The following is a 7,727-nucleotide window of genomic DNA, read 5'->3' as shown; positions in this document are numbered from 1 at the left end:
TAATAGTGTGAATATAGAATATTAAGTAATTAAATAAAATGTGTTCTAAATGAACCTAAAAATTACAATTTAGAAGCATAGACACTTTTTATTTTTGGTGTAATACATCAATCATATCTGCAAATAGAAAACCAAAACTCGATTTAAAGTAGTAGTTCTCACCCAATATCAAAAAGCACTCATGTAGTTATTTTTCAAAAGGGACAGAAAAACTAATTATAAACCTGCTAATGTTAACTGATAACTTAAGATAACATACTGAAACTAGTCGGTGATTCACTAATACTGCAAAACAAACTTTCCCCTAGAGAGAGTGGTTTATTCCTGTTAACTGGGCAAGAATCAAACATTTAAAAAGAGGGAACAATCAACTGATATCACAGCATGGATCCCAGGTGTATTTTCCTTCAGGGGTATGTCCAACAGTGGGTGGACAGTGCTTAAACAGTGGGTTAAACAGTGGTGTTTAACCAGAAGTACTCATCCTAAAAGATAAGTCTTCCATTTGATTTAGAACTTTTGATCGCTGAGGCTTTGGACCTCTTAGAGATAAGGGCACATCTCAGATCTTTCCATATTTCGATTTGGGGTGGGGTTATCGAGGCTGGCTAACATCTCTTTCTTTGCTTCCAGAAGGAAAAAAAAAAAGGGGGAAAACAAACATTCTTTCAGACTTTGCTGGCACCCGAACCAAGAAAACACACTTTTTTTTTTCTTGACATTACTAGCTGAAGATACGAAAATTAGAGCCTTCTGAACCATGATGTCCCGGTACCTGGAGGCGCTCTCAGTTTGCCGCATGTGCAAGCGCAGCAGCTTCTCAAAGGGCTGGTCTCGCCTGTCCTCAATGAACTTCCTCTTCCTGGCTGTCACGCCCACGACTGATGTTTGCAGGGAGGTCGTCCCATTAGCCATCAGGGAGTCCATGAACGGGGAGGTGCCTTTCCTGTTCACAGCCAGCCCCGTGGTCGTGGCCACCGATACGGGGCCAACACCTGCTGCACTAGAGGGTGTATCCGTGGCCAGCTGCCCATCCACACCCGCACCACCACCGGGCCCAGAAGGGCCCCTACCTGGCTTCTTGGCCATGGCCTCCATGGCCACTGTGTCCTCCGGCCTCTGCTCCACGCTGTCTGGCTTCTCTGGGCTCTCATCCTGAAAGCCATCCACCACGGTGCTGCCCTTGATGGGACTCTTGGGCCCGAGGATCCTGATGTCAGACTGGGCCAGGTCCATGATCTTGCAGGTGACCAGGCCCGGTATGGGGCTCTTCCTGAACTTCTGGCTGGTGGTAACAAGCGGGCTGCTCTTGGCCTCCTCCTCCTTTCCCACCACTAGGGCCTTGGGGGCAGCCTTGGAGAAGCTGCTATTGGTGGATCTGGAGAACCGCTTCTGGCCATTGTTCGGGGAGGTCCGGTTGGCTCTCTGAAGGTGCCCTCCTTCTGGTTCTCACTGTGGGAGCAGTTGAAGTCATGGATGCACTCCTCGCAGTACACCAGGTGCTGCTCTGGCTCCCAGGTGGCGTCCTCCCTGCCATAGCCTTTCCACCGAACCAAATACTCCATTTTCCCTTCCTTGTTCTGCCTCTTATCAAGGATCCTTTCAACCTCGTACAGCTCCTCAGAGGCCATAGTGCGTGGCACGGGGCAGGGACACCCAGGCCACCTTATTCATTTCGAAGACTCCCAGTGGTCTGCTCCAGAGTCACTGAGCATGCCTAAACAGGGGGCCACACCCTTATGATTGTGACGTCAGTCACTTTCCCAGCCAATGGCAGCCCTCCATGAGCCTTGGCATCACAAAGCCTCCACCTGAAAACTCTGAGGATGGATGGGGAGCAGCTCAGATGAGTTGGTGGGAGAAATGAGACATTTTTTATGATCCTAAAGAGCCCACCAATCTCACCTGCCATCTTCATCTCTCTAAGTCAGCACAGATTGGTCACATGGCAAGGAGAGTGTGTCTTCTCCAAACCAAGCCTCACAGCCGGTTTTCAGCCTTTCATTCAATTCTCTCTCACATTACATTATTATCAACTTTTAGTTATCTTGCCTCAAATCCCTCCATGATAACTAGGCTGTGGAAATGAGAATGATTTCACTTTCCTCCTACAACTGGTCTTAATGCATCTTGAAGACCATTCAATTCTGGGCCACTTAGGAGAAACCTTTTCCATCCCACCTCCTTTTCTAAGTCTTCATCTAGCTCGCCTCAGTTTTCTAGTCTCCAGTCTGAAACCCCTGTCCTCAAGCTGTGAGAATGCACTGAATACATCCACTTGCTCTTGCTCCACTTGGCACTGTCTTGTTTCAACTCGGGGACTAATGGTCACCTCCCTAGGTGTAATAGCCAGGCTTAGGTTTTAACATGGTGATGTAGATGAGGCAGATAAATGCATGATTTGGGTTGTGCTGGATGACCCCAAGGAGGAAATGACCAAGTGTGGCTGACTAGTATTCCAGGAAGGAAGGGGTGGAGCTTGCCCATTGGTGTGTGAGCCTCGTGTGCAAAGGTCTTCTCAACATGCACCCTCACAAATTTCTCATCCTGTTTTCCTGCCAGAACCTCCTTTGTGTTTTACCTCACAGTTGAGACCATGGTGGAATTCATTTCCATGAATAGCTACCACAAGCTTCAAGCTTCTTGGAGGAAACACTGAGTAATCATGCCTACCCATCTAGTTCCTAAGTTCTCTCTTTGAGGTTGTTGGCTCTGGAGGATAGGGGGATGAGTTGTGTGCTTCACCACAGTCCCTGTGTTCCTAATTGACTAGAATGTTCAGCCAACCTGAGATGTACCCCTGGGAGACAGTCTTTATTGACTTTGTGAGATTTCCATTGGTTTCCATGAAGTGCTTTCTCCCTGGTGTCCCCTGGTTTCTTACTCACCTAGGACACACATGAATGTTCATAGCAGTCTTATTTCTAAGAGTCCAAATTTGAGAGACAGAGATGGTGGAGGTGGAGGTGTACAGGGAGAACATCTCTGTCCAAGAGTCCATCAGGAATACACCTTTAGACACTAGTGCTTGAAGAACCTCAGCTGAGAGGAGACAGGACTGCCTGAACAGAGGAAATAATATATGGAACCACAAAAAATCAGTATGATGAAGGAACTAGTGGGGAAACATGAGTGTTAGTAGGACTGGACCTGCCCTCAGGGGATGAGAGACCTGAAGTAGGTGTCCAATCTCCACATGGGAGCAACTGTCTGGATTAGAGGAGAAACACTTCAGGCTGAGAGTCAAACAGCTGATCTGTGGCAGCCTAGATGGAATGAGAATGAGACAGTCCTTTTTACAGCCATTCACACCCCAGAGAGGGACACAGGTCCTTTAGCAGGTGCAGCAGGTAGCAGATGGTTCATAGAGATGGTGGAGAAATCCCTGCCCATGGTGTGCTGTCTACCAGTTATAGACAAATTTATGGAGTGTTCAAATGAGGAGATTGTGTGGGAAAAGCTTGTGGAGGTAAGCCAGGCAGCCATGGAAGGAAGGGGACACCCCTGAGTCATGTATGGGGGTGGAGCCATCACCCTAGCCTCTCGCTCCCCACATGCCTTCATCACAACTGAAAAATAGAGAGGCTGGCTCATCAAAGACTTGAATCACTGAACTACTGTGTAAGACTGCACCCAGGGTGCTCCTTTAAGTGACTGATGCTCCAAACTACAGAATAGGACCCCAGCCTGGGGGTCCACCCTCTATTTACCTAGCACCCTCAACGACAGAGAAGGAACCCAGACAGGAGAACTCTCGAAGTGCCTGAATGCATGGAACTATGGAGAAATACTAGCCAAAGAGGCCTTCTGACTGCCAGCTATAATAGGCTCAAAGAAATATTCTGACAGGGTCATAATTCTTGCTGTGGAGGCAGTCCAAGTCCCTGGACAGTTGGCACTGCCAGGGTCCCCACAAGCTAAGCAGCTGTGTCACCTTCACGCTCAACTGTCACTCGGGCAGAGTTGCCACAGCTAAAGACTGTTGCGTCTTTGCTCTCATGGTCTCTTCGGTAGTATCAGACACTTTTCTACCCTGTAGACTGTGGTAGGATTCTCTATCCAGGAGGGGGTTCTCCATGTGAGAATACTGGGCGTGTTGGCCAATACTGATCGCCATAGCCTTCTAGAGCACCATATTACCTGCTGTCCTAATCGCCAAACCCCTGAGTGGCTGGCGCTGCCAGAACCCCTGTGACCCAAGTAGCTGCACCACTTCCACACCTGGCCCTTACAGGGGCAAACCCAAGGCCTCCAGGGCCACCTCAGGAGCAAATCCCAGTGGACAAACCACATGCAGAGATGGAAATAAAAGCACAATTGAAGCCCAGTGGCAGTGAACCTTCCAACCAGGTGTACAAACTGCAGATTAAATCCACAGTCTCAACTAGGAAGACTGTGTCTATGGAATACATAAAAAGGTCATTGACAGTTCCTACAAACAAAAAAATGAACAACAACAACCAAAGAAAAGACACTAGTTCTGATACCTGTGGATATTGGAGGCAAGAACACACAGGAGTGGAACCAGATTAGATTATGAGCTGCCCGCACAGTAGGTCCAGAGATCAGCACAATGATGAAGGGTATCCTAGGGAGGTGAGGTGGACTGTGAATCCAAGTGAGGGAATGGACTCTGGCAGCAATGACCCAAGATAAACATGTATTGTTCTTCTCTTTTGACTTGCTCTGTAGATTCTTTTGGATATTATTCTCTCGTTCTTCCCGCCCTCACCCCCACTGTTTTAGTTGTCAATTTTATTGGCACTATGAAATCAAATGAAGCTTTTGAGCATTTTTTTTTAATATCCTCTGTCACATTTTCATTCCTGTTATAAACCTCTGCTTCTATGTTGGCCTGTTGCAGTTCTGTAGAATTTTTCTTTTATTGTTTCTTCAGTATTCTTCTAATTTTAATATTTAATTTTTTAAACCGCTTAATTTCTTTTTCTACATTTATTCTTTTGCTTGTTTTTCCTAGTCTGCTTTTCCTCTTGTAGTTAATCTTTTCATATATCAAATGTCTTTATCTACCTCTGTTTCCGATTGCATATCTATTCTTTCTTTCCATTCTCTCAACATATTTGTTAGTTTTATTTTAATAGCTTTATTCCCCAATAAGGACCTTGCTGTAGTTTTGTTTTCCATCTTGTTCTTTAGTTAATTTCACTTTTGTAGATCAACTTTTGGTTTCTTTGTTTGCTGGATCAGTTTAATGTATTTTATTTTTCTTGGAATGTTTGATGCTCCTTACGAGTGTATATGTGTATGTGTATATTCAGTCACACTTCTTATTTTTGTTATACACTTCTGCCTCTACGTTGGTCTTTTTCCTGTCTCTGGAGTTTTGTTTTGTTTTCTCCTTTTTATTGTCTTCTTCCATTTGTTCCTGCCTTTGAACTTTAAATTTCTTTAATATTTTCAACTTTTTTATTTTTTCCTACATATATTCTTTTCTTTGCCTATCCTCCATTTCTTTTCCCCTTTTGGTTAATCTGTAATGTATATAAATCTCATACCTCTACCTCTTTTACCTTTGCATATTTATTCTTTCTCTTATTTCCTTTCCTATCAACTTATTGTTAGGTTTATTTTCATTGCTTTACTCCTCAATTGGCCTTATTCTCTAGTTTTATTTTCCTCTTTGTCCTTAATTACTATTCTTCTGGTAGATGAAATTTTTAATTTTCTGTGTGTGACAGGTCGAACTATTTAACCCTGTTTTGTTGGACTCTTGATTTTCCTTATGGCTGTATATGTATATGTGTAATTTCAGTCACACAGTTTATTGTTGCTATAAACCTCTGGCTCTACACTGTGAAGTTTGGCTGAAGAATTTTTGTTTGTTTGTTTATGGTTGGTTTGTTTGTTTTCTTCTTCACTTTTTTATCTTTCTTATAATTTTAATTTAAAAATTTTCCAACCTACTATATGTTTTCCCATTTATTCCTTTGTTTGACTATCCTACCTTTCTTTTCCCCTTGCAGTTAATCTCTAACATATAGAAGTCGCCTTCAATTCCCTCTATTTAAATCTGCATATCAATACTTTCTTTCTCTTCTTTACTTTCCTATCAATATATTTATTAGTTTTGTTTTCATTAGTTTAATCCCCCTTGGCACGATGATTTAATTTTGTTTTCAAGTGTAGGCTATAGTTTTGCTCTTTTTTTTTTTTTTACTTCTTTTGTTTCCACTTCTTTTTTTTTTTTTTTTTTTAATTTTTTATTGTTGGAGGCTAATTAACTTCACAACATTTCAGTGGGTTTTGTCATACATTGATATGAATCAGCCATAGATTTACACTTATTCCTCATCCCGATCCCCCCTCCACCTCCCTCTCCACCCGATTCCTCTGGGTCTTCCCAGTGCACCAGGCCCGAGCACTTGTCTCATGCATCCCACCTGGGCTGGTGATCTGTTTCACCATAGATAGTATACATGCTGTTCTTTTGAAATATCCCACCCTCACATTCTCCCACAGAGTTCAAAAGTCTGTTCTGTATTCTGTGTCTCTTTTTCTGTTTTGCATATAGGGTTATCGTTACCATCTTTCTAAATTCCATATATATGTGTTAGTATGCTGTAATGTTCTTTATCTTTCTGGCTTACTTCACTCTGTATAAGGGGCTCCAGTTTCATCCATCTCATTAGGACTGGTTCAAATGAATTCTTTTTGACGGCTGAGTAATATTCCATGGTGTATATGTACCACAGCTTCCTTATCCATTCATCTGCTGATGGGCATCTAGGTTGCTTCCATGTCCTGGCTATTATAAACAGTGCTGCGATGAACATTGGGGTGCACGTGTCTCTTTCAGATCTGGTTTCCTCAGTGTGTATGCCAGAAGTGGTATTGCTGGGTCATATGGCAGTTCTATTTCCAGTTTTTAGGAATCTCCACATCTCCACACTGTTTCCATAGTGGCTGTACTAGTTTGCATTCCCAACCACAGTGTAAGAGGGTTCCTTTTCTCCACACCCTCTCCAGCATTTATTGCTTGTAGACTTTTGGATAGCAGACATCCTGACTGGCGTGTAATGGTAGCTCATTGTGGTTTTGATTTGCATTTCTCTGATAATGAGTGATGTTGAGCATCTTTCCATGTGTTTGTTAGCCATCTGTATGTCTTCTTTGGAGAAATGTCTGTTTAGTTCTTTGGCCCATTTTTTGATTGGGTCATTTATTTTTCTGGAATTGAGCTGCAGGAGTTTGCTTGTATATTTTTGAGATTAATCCTTCGTCTGTTTCTTCATTTGCTATTATTTTCTCCCAATCTGACGGCTGTCTTTTCACCTTACTTATAGTTTCCTTTGTAGTGCAAAAGCTTTTAAGTCTCATTAGGTCCCACTTGTTTATTTTTGCCTTTATTTCCAATATTCTGGGAGGTGGGTCATAGAGAATCTTGCTGTGATTTATGTCGGAGAGTGTTTTGCCTGTGTTCTCCTCTAGGAGTTTTATAGTTTCTGGTCTTACATTTAGATCTTTAATCCATTTTGAGTTTATTTTTGTGTATGGTGTTAGAAAGTGTTCTAGTTTCATTCTTTTACAAGTGGTTGACCAGTTTTCCCAGCACCACTTGTTTAAAGAGGTTGTCTTTTTTCATTGTATATCCTTGCCTCCTTGTGTCAAGATAAGGTGTCATAGGTTCGTGGATTTATCTCTGGGTCTTTCTAATTCGTTCATTGGTCCTATATTTTGTCTTGTGCCAGTACCACACTGTCTTGAAT

General features: G+C 42.9%; 1 pseudogene; it reads right to left on the bottom strand.

Moving 5' to 3' along the window:
• Positions 1–543: 543 nt before the first annotated feature.
• Positions 544–1,631, bottom strand: LOC122436368 (annotated as a pseudogene).
• Positions 1,632–7,727: the final 6,096 nt, after the last annotated feature.

This window comes from Cervus canadensis, chromosome Y, assembly GCF_019320065.1.
Source record: "Cervus canadensis isolate Bull #8, Minnesota chromosome Y, ASM1932006v1, whole genome shotgun sequence".
Lineage (NCBI taxonomy): Eukaryota > Metazoa > Chordata > Mammalia > Artiodactyla > Cervidae > Cervus > Cervus canadensis.
This window is presented reverse-complemented; position numbering and strand designations above follow the sequence as displayed.